At 48.5% G+C, this 18,604-nt stretch overlaps 1 long non-coding RNA gene across 1 annotated transcript; it reads right to left on the reverse strand.

The window, feature by feature from the left end:
• Positions 1 to 1,325: 1,325 nt before the first annotated feature.
• On the reverse strand, positions 1,326 to 13,737 carry LOC148758557 (uncharacterized). The gene is made up of 2 exons (XR_016020556.1): positions 13,403 to 13,737; positions 1,326 to 1,617 (listed from the first exon to the last, which is right to left on the reverse strand). It is a non-coding gene; the product is annotated as an uncharacterized LOC148758557 (long non-coding RNA).
• Between the last annotated feature and the right edge of the window lie 4,867 nt (positions 13,738 to 18,604).

An 18,604-nucleotide genomic window follows, 5' to 3' on the forward strand; every position in this document is an offset into this window, starting at 1 on the left:
GCAATTAATACGGACTTCCCTCTCCTCCCTCCCTAGGATATCTCCTGGGCTCCTCATTAGCCTACAGCAAAAGGCCGCCAGAGTTCAAGGGGGCCGGTGGCACAGGATCAGTCATGTGGGGGGGCCCCTCCAGACCAAGTGCAGGGTAGAGAAGGGCGGGGAGAGGATCTGGAGAGACAAAGGGACGGTCTCTGAGACAGCTCGCAAGAAGAGCAGCAAACCTGCCTGGACGTGTAGCCCGGCTTTACCACTTAACTACCTGGGCATTCTTAGGCCTCATGATCTATATAATACGGGGAAATAGTTATGTCTATCTTAGAGGCCATTCTGAGAATTAAATTTGTTAATGTCCATGTAAAGTGCTTAGAACAGAGCCAGGCACATGGTAAACGCTACCATATGAATTGTGGCTATTATTTATCAGAGCCTGCTGTGTGAGACCTAAAGCTTCCCACAGTGTCTCTCGAGGCAGGATGCAATGGAGCAGGCCCATTGTGAGAGGCGGGAGGGGGACCCAGCATTGAGCATCCAGCTGGGAATAACATCTCTTCATTGAGCACCTCTCAGTGTTAGCACTGTGCTGGGCCCACTGTGTCCATTTTCATGAAACCCTCGCCACGCAGGCCAGCTGGGTGGCATTGTAGGGCCTTACAGAGAAGGGAAGACTAAAGCTCAGAGGGGAAAGCCCCTGCCGAAGGCCACACAGCTAATACAAGGTTTTCTTCCAGCTGGTACGCCCATTCCTAGACACCTCCCAGCTGCTAAGTGTGTCTGTAGAAACTCAGAGCCTGTGAAAGATTGACAAACTGCGATATAAAAAATCAGAATTGAAAACAGCCGCTACTTACAGAATTTCTCTGAGTTTACCATGTACCTCAACACTTACATAGAGGGTAAATTCTCATTTGAAAATATGATCTAGAGAGAAGAGTAAATTAAATGTCAAAATGTTAAATTCATTAACTTTAAAGTACAACTTTAAGTGGGTGTGCAGGCAATGTTATGAAAAATTAAAAATAAGCCCATGTTGAAAGTAATACATTTTTCAAAAAAAAAAAAAAAATGCCAGTGGCATTGATACAGGCCAACGAGTAGAACCCCCCCACTGAAAAACTTTAAGTTCCCTTTCCTATAGAAACGTAAGTTTCCTTCTCCTTAAGTTTCCTTTTCCCCAGTTTTTTAGCTCCTACCCCTGCTGAATCCTAAATCTTGTGATTCATACTTGTTGATTGTAATCATTGAAGCCTAATGTTCTCTCCTACCATTCCAGGCCGGGCTCCTGGACAATTAACAACACCTGAATGACTGGTTGAATGGCCACAGGCTCTATAGAGCTAACGGATTTATTAATTAAAATCTATTTTTCCTCGTTCAGGGACCTTGGGGATACAGAGGACACCCCAGCAAAACTGCCGTTCGCAACCAAAGAAGCCAACATGGTCTTCCAGAAGGATCTCAGGACCACTTCCTCTCATCTGAGATCAGATATGGCGAGAGTTCCATGAATCCCACAATAGGTAGGGACAGTTCTATGCCCCTGTCCATCAGGAAGCAGATACAGAAGAAAAGACCTTCTGTCCCTCAACTTCCCACAGAGATTTTATGAGGATCATGTCTCTGAAAGGGAAAACAAAGCAGGCAGTTAGAGATAAGCGTTGGGTTTCTGCATTCCTGCATAACCCACAGAATGCAATTGCCCAAAAGACCTCCCCTCTCTACCCAAAACTTCCTGTTTTCATTGTAATTACTGTTTCCCCCAAAATAAGACCTAGCCAGACAATCAGCTCTAACGTGTCTTTTGGAGCAAAAATTAATATAAGACCCGGTTTTATGTATTATATTATATTATATTATATTATATTATATTATATTATATTATATTATATTATATTATATTATATTATATTATACCCGGTCTTATATTATAGTAAAATAAGACTGGGTCTTATATTAATTTTTGCTCTAAAAGACACGTTAGAGCTGATTGTCCGGCTAGGTCTTATTTTCGGGGAAACGCAGTACCTACCCCTATGAGGAACAAATGGGTACAAAATACCCAACTAGACTAAACCGGCCACTTACTCCTGTGCAGTAAAGGCCACAATGACCTTCATTGCACCTGGGCCTCATTATACCATCATTATAATATCATACATATGCCCGGAAGTTCATTAATAACTGACTGAACTCTAGGAAGGAACATGCGCAGTCTAAAAAGATGAGGTAATAGCCTCTTGTCAATCACAGGTGTCAATCAAGTGGTCCCACGCCCAGACAGGAACAGCCCATTCTAGAGAAAAAAGGATAAAAACTCCAAGTCCTCGCTGGTCCGAGCCCTTTGAGCTTCTTGAGCTTTGCCTTTGCTCCCGACCCGCTTCAAATCCTTTGGCGTATAGTTTTTCTCCTAATAATGCCTCCTTGGGCCCTCGAGCCACTCTCTGCTGCTTGGGTCTGCTCCTATTTCTTTGGAGTGTACTATTTCTTCTAATAAACTACTCTTTCACCACTTTATTTCTGTGTCTCATTCAATTCTTTTCTCAAGACACCAAGAACATGGACACTGCGCTAAGAAAAGCCCACTCTCCGGTAACAGCATGGTGATTAGAGAAAGATATAGTTAAGAAAGTGATTAAAGAACAGGAATAATATCAAAGTACCAAGAATAATACTTTCCTTATAATGGTTAAATATTGGGATAATCAATATAAATATTTTACTTGCTGTAATGTATATGCTGTCTCTTAAAATAATTTTATTTTTGAAAATAGTTTTTAAATACATTATTTTATAAGCCCAGCAATACAATACAGTCAGTAAATACTTAAAACATTTTTAAAGTTAAAGGTCACACTCCACATGTCTGCATTTGTCAGTGGATATATGGGTCACTTCCTCGCCCCCTGTCCTTGCCCCTTCACAAAAAGGAAGATAATTTCTCTCCCTATCAGTCCCTGATCATGGTAAATATAAATACATGAGCAGATGGACAAATGGTATTTTTGAAAGACAAATAGATCAATGTAGAGAGGTGCTGGTGATGAGGTTCGGAGGACAATTTGGGTGGCACCAGAAAGGCTCTAACAGGAGGCTGAGAGTTAGGATTTTATGCAAGAGGCAGTACAGGAGAGTGACGTGCTGCAACCTGGGCTTTAAGGAAGATTATCTCACCGAGGGATGAAGAGAGGTTAGAGAAAGGACTGGTGTCAGGGTCACCATTTGGGGGCTCGAGGTGATAGCATCCTTTGGGAGGGACGGGGGGCTGAGGAGGAAGGAAAGGAAGTCTGAGAGGTGGCACAGAGAACTGACAGAATCTGGTGGGTGCCCAAATTGGGGGCCAGGGAGAGGCAGGGGTTGGGGATCAGCTGGCCCCTTTGGCAGTGCTAGGGATGATGGGCTGTGGGGAAGAAGCCTTTTCTCGGCATTGCGTTATGCCACCTGCCTTCCAAGGGTGAGGGTGGTGTCGAGATTCATTCTCAGGTCAGGACCCATGTTTGAGGCTGTACGTCTCTCCACTACCTGGTATGCAGGACACCAAGGCCACAGCAAAACTGTGTCCTCTGATGCTGACCCTGTTTCCAGGGTGAGGTCTGTCCCTCCTTGAGTGGTTTATGGGCGGTATCAGGTCCTTCCTTACAGTCCTCGAGACCTCCCAAGCAGGCAGACCCTGGCCAAACATTTATTCAGGGATGTCTGTGTATCGGTCCTTTAGTGTGTTTCCAGAATACCCAGTGGATAACTTCTCAACCACCCGAGACCATCCTGCTACGTTAAATCATGAGGGGCTGAGACAGCACTAGGAAAAGAAGATGCTAGATAATCTCACCCTTGCTCCCCTCACTCCTGCCTTGAATGTCAAAGTTCAAATTGAACTGGATGTAAGGGAGAAGTAAGACAAACCATAAAGGAAGTGCCTGCCCCTCCCATTCACGCACACAGAAAGCCGTGCTGGGAAAGAGGCCAAGGGACCACAGACCGGAAGTTTCTGATTCTTGTCTGCAAGGCCAGCACTGGGCAGATGGGATCTTTACCAGCAAGAACATAGAGCAAGTAGTTGGCAACCCCTTCGAGCATCACATGGATGATTTAAGATGCCTGCGAGCCTCAGGCTTCTCCTTAAACCTCACGCCTCAGTTAGAGAAGGAGCAGGGGTAAAGACCCTTGCCGGAAGCAGTTTCAGTGGTAAGAAGACCCTCTCTGGAATCAAAATAGCCACTTTCAAATGAACCTCCCAAGTGATCAAGTGATCCATGCCTGTTCCTGGGGGAGAGGTCAGGGCCAGGCCACAGGCTCAAAGACATGTTGTCATTTCACTCATTCAACACATATTCATGGAGCACCTATTATGCATCGTGCTAGGTAGTAGAAAATACTAGGGAGCAAAACAGAAAAGTTCTTTGCCCTATGGAAGTTATATGCTAGTGGTAGAAGATACACGATAAACAAATATCTAGGATAATCTGAAATGTTAGAGAAATGAAGAAGGTGTAGTGATAGAGTGCAGGGAGTCTTTTAGGAATGATGGTCCCAAGGAGATGAAGTCGCCAGTCATGAAGTGAACTAGGGCAAGTCGTCCAGGCAGGCAGGGGAAACAGAGAGTGCAAAGGCCCTGAGGTAAAATGTAGCTTGGCTAGTTCAGGGAACATAAAAGAGGCCTTTGCGAATGTGAGAAATGCCTAGATATTTTGCACTAAAGTTCCTAAATACACCTTTGTAGGAAACAATAGCATTGTTAAGGATTTACAATGCTATAGGGTCAAGAGCTTCCAAAGCTCTGGCCCTACAATGGACCTTTCCTTTCAGGCTGGATGGTGGGGAGGGGGGTGGCTTGTGGAAAAAGAGGACAGTGGCAGCTCCTCCTACCTCAAGGGGTTTGGAAATTCAGCCTGATCAGGGAAATGCAAATTAAAACCACAATGAGTTATCACCTCACACTTGTCAGAATGGCCATCATCAAAAATCAACAAACAGCAAGTGTTGGTGAGGATGTAGAGAAAAGGGAACCCCCTGTGCACTGTTGGTGGGATTGTAAATTAGTGTAGTCACTATGGAAAACAGTATGGAGGTTCCTCAAAAAAATTAAAAATAGAGTTGCCATATGATCCAGCAATTCCACTTCTGGGTATTTAGCTGAAGAAAATAAAAACACAAATTTGAAAAGACACATGTACCCCTGTGTACATTGCAAAATTACTAGTAACAGCCAAGCTATGGAAGCAGCCTAGATATCCATCAATAGATGAAGCGATAAAGAAGATGTGGTACATACATATAATGGAATATTATTCAGCAACTAAAAAGAATGAAATCTTCCCATTTATGATGACATGGATGGAGGCTATTATGCTAAGTGAAATAAGTCAGACAGAGAAAGACAAATACCATATGAATCTCACTCACATGTAAAATCTAAAAACACAAAAGAATAAACAAAACAAAATAGAAACAGGCCCATAGATACAGAAGACAAGCTGATGATTGACAAAGGGGAGGCATATAGGGGGATGGGAATAAAAAAATTAAACAAAAAAAGAAGACCGGTGAATCCAGAAAAGGTGGCCCCCAGCTCACGAATCCCTCAAAGAAAAAGAAAAAAAGGAAGAAAGAAAGAAAGAAAGAAAGAAAGAAAGAAAGAAAGAAAGAAAGAAAGAAAGAAAGAAAGAAGAAAGGCAGAGAGAAAGAGACAGAGAGAGAGAGAGAGAGAGAGAGAGAGAGAGAGAGAGAGAGAGAGAGAGAGAGAGAGAGAGAAGGAAAGAAAGAAAGAAAGAAAGAAAGAAAGAAAGAAAGAAAGAAAGAAAGAAAGAAAGAAAGAAAGAAAGAAAGAAAGAAAGAAAGAAAGAAAGAAAGGAAGAAGGAAAGAAAGTTAGTTCAGTCTGGGAGGGTTGTGACGCTCTGGCAGTGTGAGGGAGAAAACCTGGCTGGTATTGAGATGGAACCCATGACTGTCCCTGGTTGCCCCAACAGTAAGAAGGGTTTGCTCTCGTTCTCTTCTTCATAGTCTCTGAAGTGACAAGCTATGGGCCAGCGTTTCTCTAAGTAGGGTAGGGTCCTTGGGGACACATAAGTAGATCGTGTGCAATTGGGGGCTTTTGGGGATTATGAGTCATTGCTTGAGGGTGATAGGCTGTTGCTGGAGGCTCTGTCCATCTCCCAGAGTTTCAGTAGAGCCTGAATTCATTGCTCAACTTCTGGAGCCCAGGACCAGCAGCAGATGGGCAGGAGCCGGGGAGGGGTGGGGCAATACAGGAGCAGTGCTGTGGCCAGTGGAGGTCCTGAAACATGAATGGGTCAGTGGAAGCCCTTGCAGTCCTAGGCAGCAGGTTCCTCAAAAGCAAAACCACTTGAAACATCACTGGGGACAGCTGAGGCCCCTGTGGCCAGCCCCCAGCAGACCGGGAGGCTTTTGTTGTGGAAATCCCCAGCCAGCCATGGCAACTGCTGGCTGGAGGTGCTCAGAGATGCATCTCCTCCGATGGCTGAGGGCAAGGGATGAGGAGGTGACTCTGGGGAGATGGCCACTCCAAGGCTTCTGCTGGCCTCCCCATCTTGGCTTTGTTCCCCTCTTCTCCTTCTGTTTTCAGCTCTCGCTTTTCCCTGAGTGGATGCAGGCTGGGAGGCTCGACTGCCCTGAGGCGCTGCCAACCAGCTGGAGAAGGCAGGGGCTTGGCAAGCACCCAGTGTCGCCTCTGTGGGAGCGGCGGGCCTAATTATACTCAGCTGGCGGCAGGCGGCCGGGGAGTTTCCCAGCTTGCCTCCTTCTGTGTGGTAAACACTTTGGGAGGTGTGGGGACAGAGGGTGGGGAGGTGCGGGCAGGAGCCCAAGCCAGGCCTTCAAAGGGAGCCAGGTTGGGCAGCCTGGCCAGTCACTGGCTCCAGCTAGGAATTTGATTTAGAATCCTTGCTTGTGGGGCAGGTCCAGCCCCTTCCAGGGTCTAGGGTCCAGGGTCCAAATTCCTACTGAGGGAGGGAGTGGCCCAAGGTTCATCCAGCTGGGATATTGTGGAGCCAGAATGGGATGGAATGCATGGGGAAGACCCAGAGAAGGGGCCTGGTGGAGAATGTACTGCATCTGCCTTTCCTTTTCCTACAAATCTTGGGGACTTTCCTGGGGTCAGAGTTGCTGTGTACAGCTGTGCAGGTGTGGGCTGAGGTATGAATGTTGGGCTGTGTCCATCTGGACGATGGGTCACCTTTTCCCAAATCACACAAAGGCCCTGTGCAGGGTGATACCTGGTGCCCACCAGGCTGGAGTCAGAGGTGGGTGCTGTTGAGAGATGAGCCCTGTGCATTGGGGTACCTGCTGGCCTGGGGTGCTTTTCGCCAGAGGACAGGATGACACTTTCAGGACTACACATCTGACCCGGTATATCAATGCTTCAGGCTCCTGGGTGAGCTCTCAGCCAGGGAGGTGACCAGCAGGTTTGCAGAGGAGCCTGAGGCCCCCAGTAAGAAAGCCCAGACCCCTTTTCTCCTCCCCAGGCTGTTTGCTTCCTCGTCCTTTCTTGCCTGTGTACTAACCTCTGCCACTGTGTCAGGGTCATCTCCAAACCCATCAAATTTCACCCCAAGGGGCTTGAGTCACACAGAATCAGAATGAGGCATGAGCCTGTGGAAGCTGAGGCCAGGTGTCAGTCAGGTGCCTACATGTGACCTGAGACATAGAGGCTGTGAGGGTGAATACCTGTCAAGTGAGTCCACTGGGGCAGGACCCGTGATTTAATTTCATTCCTATCCTTACATAATGCACAAGAATGCTAACCTCCAAGCCCTCTTCACTCAGTCAGTAAACATTCCTTGAACACCTAGTGGGTCTCACTCAGCACTGTCTCTGAATAGTCAGTAGGGAAGCCAGTGCACCACGTTCCCACTGACATGTTAGTGGGCAGACCGAGCAAAAACCAAGAAAACAAACAACGTAATTGCAAGCTGCAATCAGCGTAGGGAGGAAATAGCAAGCCAAAGTAGGGTAATGGGCCTGCATGAAGTGTTGAAAGTGTGGCCTTGCTTCAATCTGAAATAAGATAGTAGAAAACCTACCCAAACCATCGTCAGAGGAAAAACAAGCCTCGAACTAACTTCAGACCACAGAACCAAACTAAGAAGAACCAACCTCCCTGCCCACCTACTCCGAGCTGCCACTGCTCACCAAAGGGAGACTTTGCGTGCTTACAGGAGGGGCCTCAAACATGAAGGACATGACCACGGACGTAAGGGACCTGCCACCTCTCAGACACCACAGGAGGGAGAGACTGGTTCTCTGTCAAGATGGCAGGAATGATTCATAGAAAAAGCGAGGGAACTGAGATTAGTTTTGAAAGATGAATCCAAATTTACAAGCTGGCAAGGGGAGGCCTACCTGGGACAGAGGTGCAGAGGAGGGAGCAGGAAGGGGAGGATGCGCTGAAATGGGGTGCATTGGGCACCCTGAGGAGAGAAGCCTAAGGCCTCTGCCTAGTGTGGCGGTCGGACAGCAGCCAGGGGAGGACGCACTCCCAGCCCTCCGTGGTGCCTCCCACTCTGCCTCCTCTGCGATGCCCGGATTCCCACAGGGTTTTCCCATGCTGTCAACCTGGCCAGAATCCCACAGGGCAAGGTCTAAGCAGAATTACGGGGGAGGAGGGCTCTGGAGTTGGGAGGACAGGCTGCTTTTCCTCAGGCCAGGCCATTCATTTCTTTGCGAAGAACGCCATGATACTGAGAAATGCTGTTCTTGCTGAATGTCAGGGGTGGAGGAGATGCTAGGGGAGAGGAAACAGTCTCTTTGTATAGAGTTGCCCCCAGTCTGGGTCTGACCTGAGTATGCAGGGCAATGGTCCTCAAACTTGAGGGTACAAGAGTCACCTGGGGTCAGAGGAGCCTGTTAGCAGGAAGAGTCTTTGTCCTTCTTCCTCACCTCTGAGATCAGAATGTGTAGGGTGGGTCCCAGGAACATGTAATTTTTTTTTTATTAGTTGCAGGTGCACAAAAACAACGCAATAGTTAGACATTTCACCCCTCACAAAGTGATCACCCCCATCCCCCAATCTATTGCCCCTCTGACATCGTATATATCTATTATAATTCCATTGACTCTATTCCCTATGCTGTACTCCATATCCCGTGACTATATATATATATTAAATTATAGTTGACACACAGTATTACTCAGCTTCAGTTTTAAGTGTGCGGAACATGTAATTTTAACAAGCACTTAGGCGTTTCTGATGCAGGTGGCCAGTGGGTCCAGAGCCCTAGAAATTTGACCTGTGTGGTACAGAAGCCACCAGGGAAGCTGGAACTGGTGGCTCACCGTGGGACATGGCAGCTTTGGAGACCCCAGGACCTTTCTTTGGGTCCATATCAGCCCCCACATCCCACTCTGCCACAAGGTCTCAGAAAGGGGTCTTCTCCTTGCTGGCATCCCCACCTGCTCCGCCTGTGCTCCAACAGACAAAGAGAGCCCCTTCCCTTATATTCTTGCAATGGTTTTTCCACCAGCAAAACAGCTTCAACAAATGAAACATGAGGATTGGTGGTGGCCTTGGATCTGGGAACCCAAGGCTGAAATGCATTTTGCCTCCATGTAAGTCCCTGGCCTCAGCACTCACAGCTGATGGTGATGTTGTCTGGGGACAAAAATGAACATTCCAGAAGAAAGGCTTGAAACCTTGAGGCAACAGAGAGAGCTCACAGCTGCTGAGAACCTGGAGGCATCAAGGCATAACTTCCTTGCCTACCCCACAACTGTTAGGCTGCAGAGACAAGGCAGAGGTGAGCTTTCTGATTGGTGAGGAAGGTCAGAAGGGGGTGGAGAGGTCCAAGGGGCCTCAGGGGGGAGACCTCAGGGAGGTCAAGGATATTGCCCTCAACTAGCCACCCCTCTCCAGGGTCAGAGGCCAGCCAAGCAGAGGCACTGCGCTTGTCTGGGGGAAGGTGGGCCTCATTACACAAGCTTTCAGTTCTCAATTAACATGCGTACTCACTTGTAGCTTGATGTCTCCTCAATGCTGAACTGCAGCCCAGGAGTGGAGTGGGGGTGCCCCGTGTGGGGGGCTGCCCCAAGGCCCTCGCTGAGAGACTGGGCAGCATGATTGAGCCTTGTGTTAGAACTTGCCAAACTGCATTAGTATTTCAATATCCTTTGTGGGAAGAAGAGATTTTGCCAGGGTAATTCCCAGTCCCAATCCTAGCTCCGGCTTACAGTCTTTCATCCCACAAGAGCTGCCACAGTGGGTGAGGAGAAGCTGCCCGGCCTGAGCAAGGGACGAGCAAACAGGCTCAGCCCCTGAACCCTACACCTCTCCCTGGCTTCTGGCTGGTCAGATCCACATAGCTGGCCAGGTGAATAAACTTAGCTGGACAATACCATCCAACATGAGGCAAATTCTGCTTTGAAATCATGAGGCAAATTTACTTTGGCTTGCTTCTTGTTAGACCTTACACCTCATTTGGTCTACACCCTAATTTGGAGGTCTCTCAGTGTGGAAACAGGAAAGCTTTGTCTTCTCTACTATTCTTATTTGTCATTGCTGGTTCCCACTAGCCTGTCCCAAGCCAATTCAGGAAGCTGAGCTAGATTCAAATACTTGCATCTTCGAGGGGCCTCAAGGGAGTGTCTGGGCTCCCCCTTTTATAGGTGCAAAGATGCTGTGAGACTTGGAATTTGGAGTTGAGTGACAATGGATGAACTGTGCCAGATTTCACAAGGCAGGGCTGTGTGTTCCAGTTCACAGCAGTCCTTTAACTAGGAAAGTCTCCATGGCCACGGAACACCAAAGAGACTTGGCTTTGAATCACCACCTACCATCTGTGTGACCTTGGACAAGTCACTAATCTCTTTCTAAGCCTCAGGATTCCATCTGTTAATTGGCATGAAAACATCTATCTCATGTGATTACTATTGAGCGAGTCAATGGAGGCTGGTTTATTTTAAGAGCAGATCTGAGGGCCTAGTACATAGACGATGGTTAATGAGGTTCCTACCCCTCATGTTCCTCTCCTGAGCAATCATGACCGTATCACGCAAGCAGCAGCAGCAAGACAGGAGGAGAGCTGGGAGCGAATAGCATTCTCATCAGTCCCTCAGCTCAGGGAGCACAGGTGGTGGTGACGGGGGCGGGAAGAGCAGCAGGGATCTCATGACTGAGAGGGTCAGGCATCAATACAGGCATCAATTCTGCTTGGTGACTGTTTACACAGTCCCCCCACCCTGTTCTCCTCTGGAGATGGCAGTCCTTGGGGCCTGCCTGTGGGATCTCACCCCCACCCCTCCTCCTGCCCCATGCCACTTGGGGGGAGGGTGTTGTGCAGCAGGATGCAGCTGGCTGGGTGCTGTCATTCATCTTTCTCTGGTCACAGGCTCCTTGTCCCAGTGTCTCAGGCCACGCTGAGGGAGGGGCATATGCTAGGGCCCCGCCCCTAAACGCCTCTCAGCCAGGATCTGCCGCCCTCCTTTATGTGCCTGCATTTGTCACTACCCAGGACTGTGGGGCTTAGAGGTGTTTGTCCTCTAAGGTGGTGGCTGGAGAGGGGACACAGGGGCATGGGCCTGCCTGGCCCTCCTTCTCCAGGTCTCTAGGAGACAAAGACTGCTGTTGCCTAGCCAGCCCCAGGAGCACATTTGCATTATCTCATGGCAACAAGCACATTTCCTGGAAGGGGTTTTTGGAAGAGCTGGGAGCCGCTGCCCAGAGGGAAAGCCAAGGAAACCAGAGAGCAGGAAGCCAGGAGGAAACAGGCCTGGGCAGAGGCAGAGGATGCAGACAGCCAGGGGGAAAGCGGCCTTGGCCTGAGGCTCTGGCCTGAGCAATATCTGGGGCCCTGAACCCCTCCTCTGCCCTTCCAAGCTGCGGAAGAGAAAGCCAGGCCCCCAGCAGGCCCAGGCGCTCCCTGCACCGCCCATGGTGACCTGCAGGAAAGCTTGCCCAACCCAAGTCTGTGTCTTTGGCAGGATGATAATCTAAGGAGGAGCCAACCAGGCTGTAAAGCAAGATGGAAAATTCCCACAGTGCTCCTGCACCTGAGGCTGCACCTGGGGTGGGGGCACCGGCACATGCTCCACTCAGGCCCTGATTGCACTGGGGAGGGGCCTGACCTCTGGGCTTGCTGGGGCAGACAGCGGGGGCAACAGCAGGAGGAGGGGAGTGGAAACCGGGCCTCTGACCTTTCTCTTTGTTCTTTCGACTCGGGAACTGGCCTGACTATGGGCTCAGTGGGTGTGTGTGCTGAGTCGGGATGGGGAGGCCATTAGGAAATGAGAGCAGACAGACCTGCTTTCTGCATATAGAGAAGGTCCAACAACCCTCCAAAGTAGGCTGAGAATCTGGGGGGGGGGGGAGAAAGGGGGGCATGTTGTTTAAACAAATCAAGCAGCATTCCACAGTCATATCAAGATTTTAAATTTAAGTCACTATTAAAGCTCAGAGGCAGATAAGGTTCAACTGACACTGTGGAATAGAGTACTTTGCTGGGCCTGAGGCCTAGGGGAATGCCCGCAGGGCATGGCTGTGTGCTGGCATGTTCACACAGAGTGTCACTCAACCCTTGCTGGGTAAGAGGCCTGCCAGCAGCCTGGTGAGCTTGATGCAGTACAAAGCAAGATAGAAATGCCCCTGACTAATGTTCTTCCTCAGTTTCTCCCGGAAAGCCAGGTTGGAGCAGATTGTTTGGAGGCCCTGGAAATGCAGGTGTTTTCCACAGCGGGAGCATCAAGTTTCCTGTGCCCCAGGAAGATGAGAAGGATCCAGGTGTCAGGAGGAGTGTCCTCTGGACACTTGGCTGGGAGCCCAGCAGCCGGGGTGCCAGGCCCAGGAAGGCCTCCCACCCGGGTGAGGCCCAGTCAGAGGAAGAAGGAAGGAAGCCATGCAAGACAGGATTTCCCCATCGCAAGGCTTGCAGTCTTCCTGGCTCCAGTCACCTGATAAGCGAGCTAGTTTGTTAGCTGACCTGTAGTTTTACATAGGTGACAAAAGCCGCTGGGAGGTTGCAAAATTCCTCCTGTACAAATAGGCTTCAAGAGGCCACTCTTTCAACAAGGATATAAAGAGAAGGTGGACTGGATGTCCTGGAAGGGAATACAAGACCCCCCAGGCACACACCCCTTGGTCTTCAGGGCTCCCTGGCTTGACCCAGAGCTATAGAGAGGAGCTTGATAGCGCAGGAGTTTCCCACTTCTCTCTCCTTTCCCTAGGGCTCCACCTCTGTCCCTACCTCCACCCTGGCCTTGACTCACACACTTCCTGGGAGAGGCACAGGCTCTCTGGCCTCCCTTCATCGTCTCCAGCCCCATCCCCAGGACACTAAAGGTGAGGAGCCACTGGTCAGGCAGGCCAGGGCCCCCACATGTGCTGGGGTCCAGCTGAGCTAGGACCACCAGAGCTCTTGAGGACGCTGCCGGCCCTGTGAGGGGAAGGGAGTGGGAGCTGACCTGAGCCCAGGGTCTCCTCAGAGCTCCAAGAGACTTTTTCCGTTCATGGGAGTGTTTGAAGTAGCTGCTTCCTGATGTCATCTTGTGTGCTCCTCCAGGAAGAGAAGGCTCTAGTCAGGGCAGGGCTTGCCCTGAAGACCAGGGACCCCCAGGGGGCAAAGCTGAGGCCTGTGAGTATCATATGAGCAAGCAAGTGATGGAGGGCCCAGGAAGGAACCTCATCACCCAGAAGAAATGGGAAAGTTGGCTCACTGGCCGAACTGCCAGCCTTATGCTGGTTACACAGCGGCACACAGGCTCGGCCTTGTCTGGGGAGGGAGGCTTTTTAGCTGCAAGCTGGCGTCTGCCTTGCTGACTCTGCTACTTGGGTGAAAATGTACTCAGGAAATCATATTTTGCAAGGTCAAGATGCTTTAGAAACTTGAAAGCATTTAAGAGCCATTCTGGAAGAGCGACACATCCCCTGTTGATAGAGAGTATATACTATTCTTTTCAGCAGTTAAATGCATTATGTCTTTTTATGCTCATAACATCCCTTTGAGATGGATCTTATGATTATATCATTTCACACAAGAGAAAACGCAGGCTGTGAAGTACTCCGATGTGGACTGAAAATTCAGCGAGGCTGTTTGTGGGAGACTTGAATTCCTTAGCACTGGCATCTAGCAGATGGAAGCCTGGGAATGCAAGTGTGCCTTTCCCCACCTCTCTAGGCAGTGCCTCTGTCACCTGGGTCACCTTGGGGACCAGTTTGAAATGGAGCAAATGCAGGGCTGAGATGTTGGTGCTGGGTGTGCTGTCATCAGGAGGTGTTGGCCATGACCTTTTCAGTGGGATCCTCCCTATGCCCAGTTCTGCTGTGTTGTCTGGTGTCTAGGAGTTGGACAGGGCTTCATGTGACCATTTATTCCCCTCCATGGAAAGCCCCTCTTTCCAACGCCATCAGCTGCCTCCACATTGTATGAGGGAGGCCTGGGACGGGTGTTTTTCAGAAATGTGAAATCAGCTGTGAGCACCTGCAGCCCTTCCTGCTTTAGAAGAAACTGCATAATACCCTGTTTTACAATGACGTTTTGTTTTTCAGAAACAGAAGAAAAAGGAAAGAAAGAAAGAAAAAAAGAAACCCAGAAGGGATCTCCACAGAGTTTGTGGCAGGAAAGGAGTGTACTATGCAGATTAAAGCAGTCTGTGGCATTTTCTCACCAATCGAGGGCAGGTCGCTGCTCCTCCCTGGGGGTGCCCCGAAAGGAGCCCATCTGGATGGAGGCCTGTAGAAGATGCCTTCATGCTCAGCCTGTTTCTGCGAAGGGGCAAGCCCCCACCTTGCAGGATGCAGACTGGAGGCGAAGATGCCACAGATACCTCAGTGAGAGTAAACTTGGAGGGGATACTTTGCAAGAGATGCAAGGGCCCAAATTCTTAGTCCCTGGCCCATGTGGCCTGGTTTATCACTGTCCCCAGGCCCCAAAGCAGGTTCTGCCTTCGAGGAGGGGCTCAAACGTGTTTGCTGCTCACTAAGAACTAAGAGAACTGTACCCCAGTGACAGGAGATGGTACAATAACATGGCCCTTGCCCAATCCTTCCTGGGTCCCTCTTGAAGCACGTTTTCTCAGGTGCCTGCTGGGGGCAGAGGCACAGAGAAGCTGGTGGCCTACTCCAGTTCACCCTGCAACGGTCTCCATAGCCATTCTATTAGGATCAATGAGCTATTTTGTTTGAAGGGGGTGATTTTGTCCCAGGTTGTGTCCACCACTTAAATGACGGCATGGCCATCTTCCCAGAAGCTTTTTATGCCTTCCCTTTCTGTAAGAAGTTATATAAGCTCCCTGAAACATGGGCCTGCCAGGCCCTGGAGGCTGCGTAAGCAGTGTGGCCCAGGCCAACATGGCTCTGACGGTAGTTATCAACTACACAGCTAGATCAGTTGATAACCGAGTTGCTGCTCTCGTCCTCTCTCCCTGGAAAACCCCAGCTGGGCCAGGCACTCTGAGGCTGTGAGCTGGGGCTCCCCCCAGTTCATCCCTACCCTGCCCAGGCCAACCAGTCCTTTCCTGTTCTTCTGCTTCTCCTTTTCATCCTCGTTCCAGTCCCCAGTGGAGGCTTAATCACTGCAGCTCTTGGTAAAACCTCCACGACTGGGTTAACTTTGAGGTTAACTTAACCTCCTACAATAAGGTCAGATGTTGCCTTCTGTGCGAAGGATACCTCTAATGCAGCTGATCTTGTGGTAACTGCTCGGAAGGGACATCATTCGCTTCACCAAAGTTTCTGCAACACCACTTACCTTCTGGGACAAGGGCACGTTCCCTTTTCCAATATGCATATTTCCCTGGATTCCTTCCATATGCCTCTGGATCTGGGGAAGGCCTCTCGCGGAGAGGGGTCTATAGAAAACGCTGGTGGGTCTGCCTTGAGCCCTTGGGGAACCAAGGGCAAGGTTGCTACAAGCTGGGCTGCTGAGAGGGGTGAATTATCGTTAGATGTTTGCATTTTTTGTCCCCTTGACTGACTTTAGGAGTCAAGGATGAAGTCAGCAAAGGCACAGATAACATGAGCCTAATGCACACGCTTCCTAGAAACCGGCCTGACTCCTCAGCATGCAGGTACTCCTCCTCCTGACCAAAGGGGGTGGAGAGGTGGGATGAGCCCCCAGTACACTTGTCTAGGAGCGTGCCACCTGCAGTTACCTCGTACAATGCTTCCTCACCAGCGGCAAACAGCAGACCTGACTGAGGAGTGCCCTCCACATACACGTGCCCTGGGGGCAGCATTCTGGGAGCCTCTGACGCGAGAGATCGAGGCTGGGGGCCAGGCTTGGGTACTTCGGAAAAGTTCCCTGATGGTTCTTATGTGAAACCCCGGCTAAGAACCGCCAGTCTCACACATTTCAGTTTAAAAGTCTTCACTGCTTACCCTCATGGGATGTGGGCATAGGATGTGCAGAGAATTTCAAACCACACTGAGCTCAGTGATTTTCTTCTTGCGTAGAGGGGTCAGCAAGCAAATCGTGCTTTTTTGCTACCAAGGGAGCTCTTTTTGAGTCAGAAGCAAACACCAGCCCAATGGTGTGCTTTCATCTACAGCTAAGGTGAGGCTGAGATGAGATGGATGGACCTAGAGGGTATTCTGCTAAGTGAAGTAAGTCAGACTGAGAAAGACAAATACCATATGATCTCACTTACATGTGGAATCTAAAGAACAGAATAAATGAACAAACACAACAGAAATAGACTCGCTACCGAGAACAAACTGATGGTTGCGAGGAAAGGGGGGTAAAGGGTTGGGTGAAAAAGGTGAAGGGATTAGTACAAATTGGAGGTCACAAAATAGTCATGGGGATGTAAAGTACAGCAGAGAATATAGTCAATAGTGTTGCAACAACTATGTGTAGCACCAGGTGGGTGCTAGACTTATTGGGGGATCATTGCATAAGTTATATAAATGTGTAACCACTATGCTGTACGCCTGAAATTAATATGTAATATTGAATGTCAACCATAACTGGAAAAAACAATAGTAAAGCTAAGGTGAGGCAGTGTCCTAAGGCAGGAGGACAGGCCACTCAGACCTGAAGTCAGTCAAATGGGTCACAGGTGAGAGGGCCACCTGGGAGCTCCTTCTGTAGGCTGTTTTCCACTGTTCCAGGGGCACCTGTGCTGTGTGTAGCTGGATGGCTTTGACCCAGGAAATGTGCAGAGTTTGGGCCACCTGGGTTAGGGCTTATCTGTGGCCCTAAACTAAGGAAAACAAGTTCCTCCTACAAGGTTTGAAGAAGGGGCCTTGGCCAGCACTTGACCAGCTGAGTAAGGCTTCTCTCCAGGTAATGCTACAGATGGATGTGAGAACACTTCAATATTGGGTAAGAATATCCAAACCTTCATTTTGGTATTTTATTGGGAACGCCTGGGCCTATCTGCTCATAAAGACTGAAAACCTAATGAGGTTAAAAAAAGTCCATGCTTTTGAGTATAGGTTTTTAGAATTCAGGACTTAATTTTGGTCTGATTCTGTAAGTTAATACCTGATGTATTGAAGAACATTTGGAAAATACGTTAAAAATATAAGAAATGAGAAAAATTATTCATAACCAGTGTGAACATTTTTGTATTATCTTTTGAGATTTACTCCTTGTGTTAAAAAAAATATTTTATTTTTCAGAACAGTTTTAGATTTACAGAAAAAGGGAGTAGATTGTATTTAGAGTTCCTACATAACACCCGTTTTTCCTATTATCATATCTTGCATTAGTGTGGCACACTTGTTACAATTAGTGAACTAATACTGATACATTATTATAAAGTTCAGTTTTTATTAAGGTTCACCATTTGTATTACACGCATTCATTTCTTTGGGTTTTCAACAAATGCATAGTGTCGTGTATCCCCATTGCACTATCAAACAGTAGTTTCACCACCTTAAACCTGTGCTGCACTAGTCATCACTCCCCACCCTCCCCACTCTCCCTGGCCCTGCCTCACCCCCACCCCCGTTCCAAACTCTTGGCAACCGCTGATCTTTGTACTGTCTCTATAGTTTTGCTTTCTCCAGAATTGGGATTTCTTGTAATTGGAGTCAAACGGTATGTAGCCTTTCCAGACTGGCTTCTTTCACTTAACAATATGCCTTTATGGTTCTTCCATGTCTTTTTGTGGCTTGATAGCTCATTTCTTTGTAGCACTGAGTAATATTCCATTGTCAGGATGTTTCAATTTGTTTTCCACTCACGTATTGAAAGACATTTTGGTTGCTTCCAGTTTTGGGCAATTTTGAATAAAGCTGCTATAAACATTTAGGTGCAGTTTCTTGTGTGGGCATGAACTGGATCTTATAGTAAGGCTGTTTACCTAAGAAAATGCCAAATTGTCTTTCAAAGGTGCTGTAGTGTTTTGCATTCTCAGTTCCTGCTGCTTTGCATCCTCACGAGCATTTGGTATTGTCGAAAAATTTTTTCCCTTCCAATAGGTGTGTTGTAGTGGTATCTAATTGTTTTAATTTGTAATTCCTGATGACATATGATGACATACGATGTTGGACATCATTTGCTTATCTGCTGTCTATCTTCTTTGGTGAGGTGTGTATTAAGATCTTTTGCCAATTTTTATTTTTCACTTGCTTACTTTTAATTTTTTTTATTGGGGAACACTGTGTTTCTCCAGGCCCATCAGCTCCAAGTCGTTGTTTTCCAATCTAGTTGTGGAGGA

The sequence above is a fragment of the Rhinolophus sinicus genome, chromosome 3 (genome assembly GCF_057876585.1).
Source record: "Rhinolophus sinicus isolate RSI-liver-muscle chromosome 3, RSI-T2T, whole genome shotgun sequence".
In the NCBI taxonomy this organism is placed as follows: Eukaryota; Metazoa; Chordata; class Mammalia; order Chiroptera; family Rhinolophidae; genus Rhinolophus; species Rhinolophus sinicus.